Genomic DNA, 7179 nt, shown 5'->3' with positions numbered 1-7179 from the left:
CCATTTTACCATTTTACACACCGCACAGCAGACGTACTTACACACACACACACACACACACACACACACACAGAGAGAGAGAGAGAGAGAGAGAGAGAGAGAGAGAGAGAGAGAGAGAGAGAGAGAGTTTGAAACAGTATACTATCACAGGGTGGCCTGCAACATTTGTGCAGTGTAAAGTGAAGAAATGTTTACATGAAATTAGAATTAAAAGTCATTCAATGAACGTGCAATGTTTATACTACAAGTCCAAATATATGTGGCCACATTTAAAGAAGAATATGCACACCATGAAGTAGGGTGACACGGCCTCATTTTACCCCACTCTCCTCTAACCAGTTTGTAGGCAGTATTCACTGCATACATATCATGATTGCTTTGATATGCCAGGCGCGAAAACTACAGGCCATGAATTCTAGTGTGTAATTCCTTCAGGGACTCTATTAGAATGGGAGCGAGTCATAACTAACAGAAAGCCCCATTCTGAGAATCTGTAAGAGGTGGTTCTTGGCCAAGAAAAGCAGAAATATTTTCTTAATTTACCATCGAAAAAATCTCCTGATCTTAATGGTTTTCCCATCTGGAGGAGTTTTTGAACACTTAACAAGTCACAGCTTTCATTAGACTGCTCTGTTAAAATGAGAAAGCTCAGTGATTTTCCAAAGTTCATCGTCCCACAATGCCGAGGTTTGGCAGGGAATGGCAAGCGGCCCACTAGTCCAATATATAGAGAAATTGAGCAGTTTCCAAAATATCATTGGGTCAGGATGGTCAACTAGTCAACAATGCGTCCTAAAATGACTAGCCTTATAATGAGGTTGACAATTTATAGTACTCGGTTACTGACGTAACCTCGGTTCCCTGAGGTACAGAAACGGGTACTGCGTCGCTAACACGCTTATGGGGAAAACTCCTTTTTCTCGGATGACTAAAGCCTTTTTTAAGCACGCAGTGTAACTGCACAACGTAATCTCATGATAATTCGTATGTATTTTACATAAAATGTGGTTCTATAAAACGTACATTTACTTAAGTTTTTACAGGCACTAAAACGTACAATACTGACGTATTTTCAGCCTCTAAACGTACAAATACTTACGTATTTTCAGCATTTAAACGTACAAAACTGACGTATTGACGACACCTAAAAATTAATCCTTGTGAATATTGAAATCGCGGCATTAATTTTATTAGTTTTTAGTTGTCATATGAATTACCTTGTTTTCAATTGTATTATTAAATTGTTACTCGTTTACTTATGAAATGATAAAATTTCATTTTGTTGTGATTTCTGCTGCTAGCTCGTTTCCAAGAATATGCCTACATAATGTTAAACACGACTTCACTTTAAACCTTAAAACAAATAACATTTCTGCAATCGTTTAACCTTTACTTGTCAAGTAATGTTTACTTTGATTGCCATAGGCCACAAAAGGCATTTTTCCCAACATGCTGTGACTGAAAATAGAACTATAAAATACACCAAAAACGCAACATAATTGCGTCTGTCTGTCATGTTTTTCTTATACTGTACAGAAATGTTTAGGCTTATAGGTAGGAGTGGAATTAGCGACTATAAATATATTTTAATATATTTTAATGCTATATTGTTACAAAAATTTTTATTTTCCTGCGTATTTCGGTCATTTGCGTTTTATATCCTTTATATATCGCTATAAAATGGGTAGGTTAAGGTTTGGGGGTAGGTTAAGGGGTCTAAAAATCTAAATTGCGTATTAATAAAATTATAAAAATGCATATTCGCCAAAAAATGGGTAGGTTTAGGTTTGGGGGCAGGTTGAGGGGTCTAAAAATCGAAATCGCTAATTGATAAAATTATAAAAATTCATTGATACGAATATCTAAATGATATAAAAGATACGTAAATATTTTTTAGTTTTTTAGCAAAAAATACGTAGCGATTTGTACGTTTTAAATGTTGAAATACGTCTAAATTGTACGCTTTAGCATGAATAAAAACTTACAAAAGTGTACGTTTTGTGCTTGTAAATGTTACGTATTAATACCTACGTATAAACATGAGACCAGGCTGAACTGCACGGCCATTGGTTCGTGCAGTGGTATAAAAATCTAACCAATGGCTCGGCAGCGGAGCTGCACAAGCCTATGGCGATGAAGCCCGCCAGAGCCCGCCAGAATGGGCGGGGCCATCTGGCTATATATAGCGGGCCTGTTGCCATATGATCCTCAGGTTACTTCGACTGAAGTGATGACTGAGTCGTGCAGCTGCATAGCACGGCTAGTTACGCAGTACTCGTTCCCGTATCTCAGGGAACTGAGGTTACGTTAGTAACCGAGTACGTTCCCTGTCATACTGCGTCGCTTATGGGGAACCAGTACAATCCCGCCATGTTATGCTAGAGGAATGACTCTTACTTAACTTGCCTTAAGCACCACAAGGAGCCTAGAGGGACCAGTATTTAGCAGGGAATGCCCTGCAGAGGGTAAAAAAGGGCTAAACTCACTGAGGTCAGCCCGGCCCTGAGTAATCGTTCCAAGAAGATCCTTACAGCCTCTGCACTCGGTGAGGCCCAAGAGCGTAAGAAGAGAGGCAAAGCCTCAGTACTGATAATTTCCCTAAGGCGAGAATGAGCTTATTATGCAGAAAGGACCCTTGCCTGTAAGGCCGGTACTTCCAGATTATAGAACCTGGCGAATGTGAACGCCGAGGCCCAGCCGGCCGCCGCACATATTTCTGCAATGGACACACTCCTAGACCATGCCCAAGACGAGACCATACCACTAGTTGAATCTGAATCTGAATCTGAATCTTGCTCTGAACGGTGTGGAAAGCACTTTAGGTATGTAACCGTGCCTTGGTTTCAGGACGACCTTAGAGTCGTTGGACCCAAACTCAAGGCAGGAGGGACTCACAGAGAGTGCCTGAAGGTCTCCCATCTGTTTTACTGATGCTAACGCCAGTAGCAGATCTGTTTTGGAGAAACGAAGGGAACGTTAGGGAACGAAGGTCAGTGGATTGTAGCGGCTCAAAGGGAGGGCTCTTTAGAGCCCTCAGCACCATGGACAAATCCCATGTAGGGACTGTGGAAGGGCGAGGCGGGTTGAGCCTCCTAGACCCCTTCAAAAAGCGAACAATTAGGTTGTTCCTGCACACCGACTGACCGGCTATGGGAGCGTGGTAGGCTGCTATAGCTGCTACATAGACCTTGAGTGTAGACAGGGAATGGCCATTGTCCAGCAGCTCTTGCAGGAAGGACAATATCTGAGATATGTCACAGGAAGTTGGATCTTCACCGCGGGTCGTTCAGCAGGTGGAGAAGACCGACCATTTAAGGGCATAGAGTCGTCTCGTAGACGTAGGCTCTAGCCAGTGAGATTGTATTTAATACACTCTCAGGAAGGTCCGCAGGCTCCCATCGAGAGGCCAAAGGTGTAGAGCCCACTGCTCTGGTCGGGGGTGCCATATTGTTCTGTTTGCCTGAGAGAGGAGGTCCCGTCTCAGGAGGATGGGCCATGGAGCTGCTACCAGCAGCTGAGACAGCTCCGCGAACCAGTGTTGGTTCTTCCAGAGCAGGGCCACTAACAGAACCTTGTGCCCTTGCTCCCTGATTCGCCTGATAACCTGTGGGATCAGGGCGATTGGGGGGAAAGCATAAAGGAGGAGGTTGGGCCAGTTGTGGGCCCTTGAGAAATAAGTTGGGCAATGAGAGTTGTCTTTTGAGGCAAAGAGGTCGCCCTCTGCCTTGCCAAAGATCTCCCAGATTTTCTGAACCATTTGCGGGTGGAGCATCCACTCTTCGGAGACGACGTTGCTCCAAAATAGCATGCCCGCTCCTTGGTCCAACCTGCCCGGCACATGTGTCGCTCTCAGCGAACGCAAATTGAGCTGAGCCCATTCCAGGAGGCGCTCTACTAGGATAAAGAGGTGTTTCGAGGAGAGTCCTCCCTGGCGATTCATGTAGGACACCACCGTCATGGTGTCCGATCGGACTAGGACGTGGTGTCCCCTTAGGTCTGGCAGGAAGGTTCAAAGGCCCAAACACACAGCCAACATCTCCAGGCAGTTGATGTGCAGCCACCTTTCCTCTTTTGACCAGAGGCCAAAAACCGGTTTGCCATCGTACAACGCTCCCCAACCTGTGTTGGAAGCGTCTGTCGAGAATACCTTTCTCCTGCAGACCATTCCCAAGGGCACACCCTGTTCCATCCACTGAGAATCTTTCCAAGGGGCCAGAGCTATCATGCAGGTCTGGTCCACCTTGATATGCAGGCGTCCGGGACGCCAAGCGTGGGGGCGGTGCTAGCGGCTTCAGCCAGTACTGAAGGGGCCACATACGAAGTAGGCCCAGCTTTGGTACCGAAGATGCTGAGGCCATTAGGCCTAGCATCTTCTGAAACGTCTTGAGGGAAAAAAAGAGGCTGCGAGTTGTTGAATAGCCAGTGCACATTCTGGTGCGACTGTATCCCTCATCTGGGCTAAGTTGAACACAGCTCCCAGGAACGATATCTGTTGGCTGGGAGACAGAGAGCTCTTGGCGAAATTGACCCTGAGCCCCAGGCATTCTAAGTGGGAAGGATCTGTGTGATAGTAGCTCGTCCTCCAACTGGGCCAATATGAGCCAGTCATCGAGGTAATTCAGAACGCGGATTCCCTTCTGTCTCAGAGGGAAAAGAGCCATGTCTATGCACTTCATAAAAGTGCAAGGAGCTAGAGACAGTCCGAATGGAAGGACTGTGTATTGATATGCCACTCTCTCGAAGGTGAATCTCAAGAATCGTCTGTGATGGAGGGCTATCTGGATGTGAAAGTACGCCTCTTTCAGGTCCAGGGAAAGGAACCAGTCCCATGGGCAAACTTGCGATAGGATCTGGGAATAGAAACGGGGCGGCATTTGCAACAACGGCGTGTAAATTTGCTCTTTTATAGCTCTTTTAGAAATCGCCGGATGGCGGCAGGGGATCCGGAAGACCGGCGCTGCTGTGGGCGCTGAAGGCGGCTGTGAGAAGCGGCGAACCAGCCGAGCAGAGAGAGTCTTGATCTGCTGCGAGGCGTTTCAACGGCGAAGCTTCAAGTCTCGTAGTGTCAGTGAAGATCGCCGTCATTGCTGAAGAAATCTGAGGATCCTATGGCAACAGGCCCGCATATATAGCCAGATGGCCCCACCCATTCTGGCGGGCTCTGGTGGGCTTCATCGCCATAGGCTTGTGCAGCTTTTGAGTTTTATGGGTTTAGTTATATTATAACTCACATTTTTAGAGTTATTTGTTTATTTATTTAGTAATGGGTTATAAAAAGATATACAATTGCAGTTATTTGATAAGATTTGGGCATTTTTATGCCTTGTTCTTTGTTAAACACCATTATACAGTATAGAGACACAAGTTGTGTTTATGTAGTCCAATCAGATTATTAGCCCAGTTCAATAAATAAATAAAATAGAATGAATGAATGAATAGCCAGATCATACTTTTTACACTACCATGTGGTGGTACAAATATGGTGGGTAAATTACACATTTCACCGGTAGGGCTCTCATATTTGTGAGTCATGACACAATGAAGAATCATGATTCTAGTCTAATGACAGTTTTTACACTCTCAGAAAAAAAGGTACAAAAGCTGCCACTGGGGCAGTACCTTTTAAAAGATACCATCCAAGTGATAGCTTTTGTACCTTTTCTTCTGAGAGTGTAGGAAACTTTACAGGAAAATAAAAGAAATGGGAATTAAAATAACTGCAATCGCAATGTTACTTAATTTTGTATTGTAAATAACAGTAAATTAGTACCTTTCCTGGTGAAGTCACATCCGAGTCATTTTGCCTGAACTTCTCCTGCAGAGTCTCAGCCAGCTGACACAACAGGAAACCGTTATCTAACCTGTCCATGAAGCTCTCAGCTGTGATTTCCACACCTGATGGAAAAGATGACAGAAAGAGATGAATATCCCACAAAAGACTTTGGTTTGATTGTGCTTCCTTGTACTTAGCTTATTTTTATAACTCTGATCAGTGCATTACTGAATTGCAGAGTAATGAGCTTTTCAGCATCTGGGAATTAATCTGTATTCAGAATTCACGAATGAGCTCCCTCTGAATTCATAACATTCATTCAATATCAATATTCATGAACATTATTTTATCCATAAATTAAGTGAAATACAATATTGAGTGAAATAGAAATAAATAAGAATCTAAGAAATACAATTCTAATAAAGAGGGAAAAAATTATATTTAAAATATATATAAAAACAAATTTATATAGGTAACATTTTAAATATTATTACTATTATCTCATGATTCTAAAAATATATAAAATCTATAATATGATAACATATAAGATTCATATTAAAACATGAAATTCCCAAATGAATATTATCAATAAAAACTATGCTTATGGAATATGTAATTTTACAGAATATGTAACTTTAATTTAATCTAAATTCAAATTTTGAAATAAAAATCTGCACCAACTTAAAACCAAATTCAATTATTATTCAGAGATTTTAAAGACATTCTCAAATCACACACTTAATGACACACAACCCTGTGACAAATCGAGACATTTGTTGCAGCTGTGATTCACAGATAAACACATTTCAGTCCCAAAAGCAGACAAGTGCTTTGGAAGGAAGCAGCTGATTTATTTTGCAACAGTATTCCAGATGAAACACACACACAGAGACACAGACTCAGTTCTACACAGATCAACATGTGGCGGCTGCATTCTACTGACTTCCAGACGATCATTCTTTCTACATGATGTCACTGTGAAACAGGAGGTGGTGGCAGGGGGTTGGGGTATCTGTGGAAAGAGCATATTTTCTCATAGAGAGGAGGTGTCAGTAGTCGGGGGGGTTCAGATGTTTTAATGAGTTCCAAATGTGGTAATTGAACCCAGTGGAGAGGAGACAGAGAGCTTGTGAAATTCTCTCTGAACGTATTCCCTCACAAACAATATCTTACCCTCGCTCCCCCTTCAAAGAACCAAAATCTACACCACCTATCCCATACTCTGAATCTAAGAAATTTAAGTAATACATATTGAGAGTGAACAGACTACGTTGATATTACTCAGTGGTCCTAGCAAAATTAAAGGGGTCATGATTTTTTTTATGTTTCTTGAGGTTCACTTATAATGTTAAAGTTTTTTGAACAAAAATATATTCACAAAAATAATTATTTTCAACTCTCATTCT

This window comes from Sinocyclocheilus grahami, unplaced genomic scaffold (genome assembly GCF_001515645.1).
Source record: "Sinocyclocheilus grahami isolate Dianchi unplaced genomic scaffold, SAMN03320097.WGS_v1.1 scaffold543.1, whole genome shotgun sequence".
NCBI lineage: Eukaryota > Metazoa > Chordata > Actinopteri > Cypriniformes > Cyprinidae > Sinocyclocheilus > Sinocyclocheilus grahami.
This window is presented reverse-complemented; position numbering follows the sequence as displayed.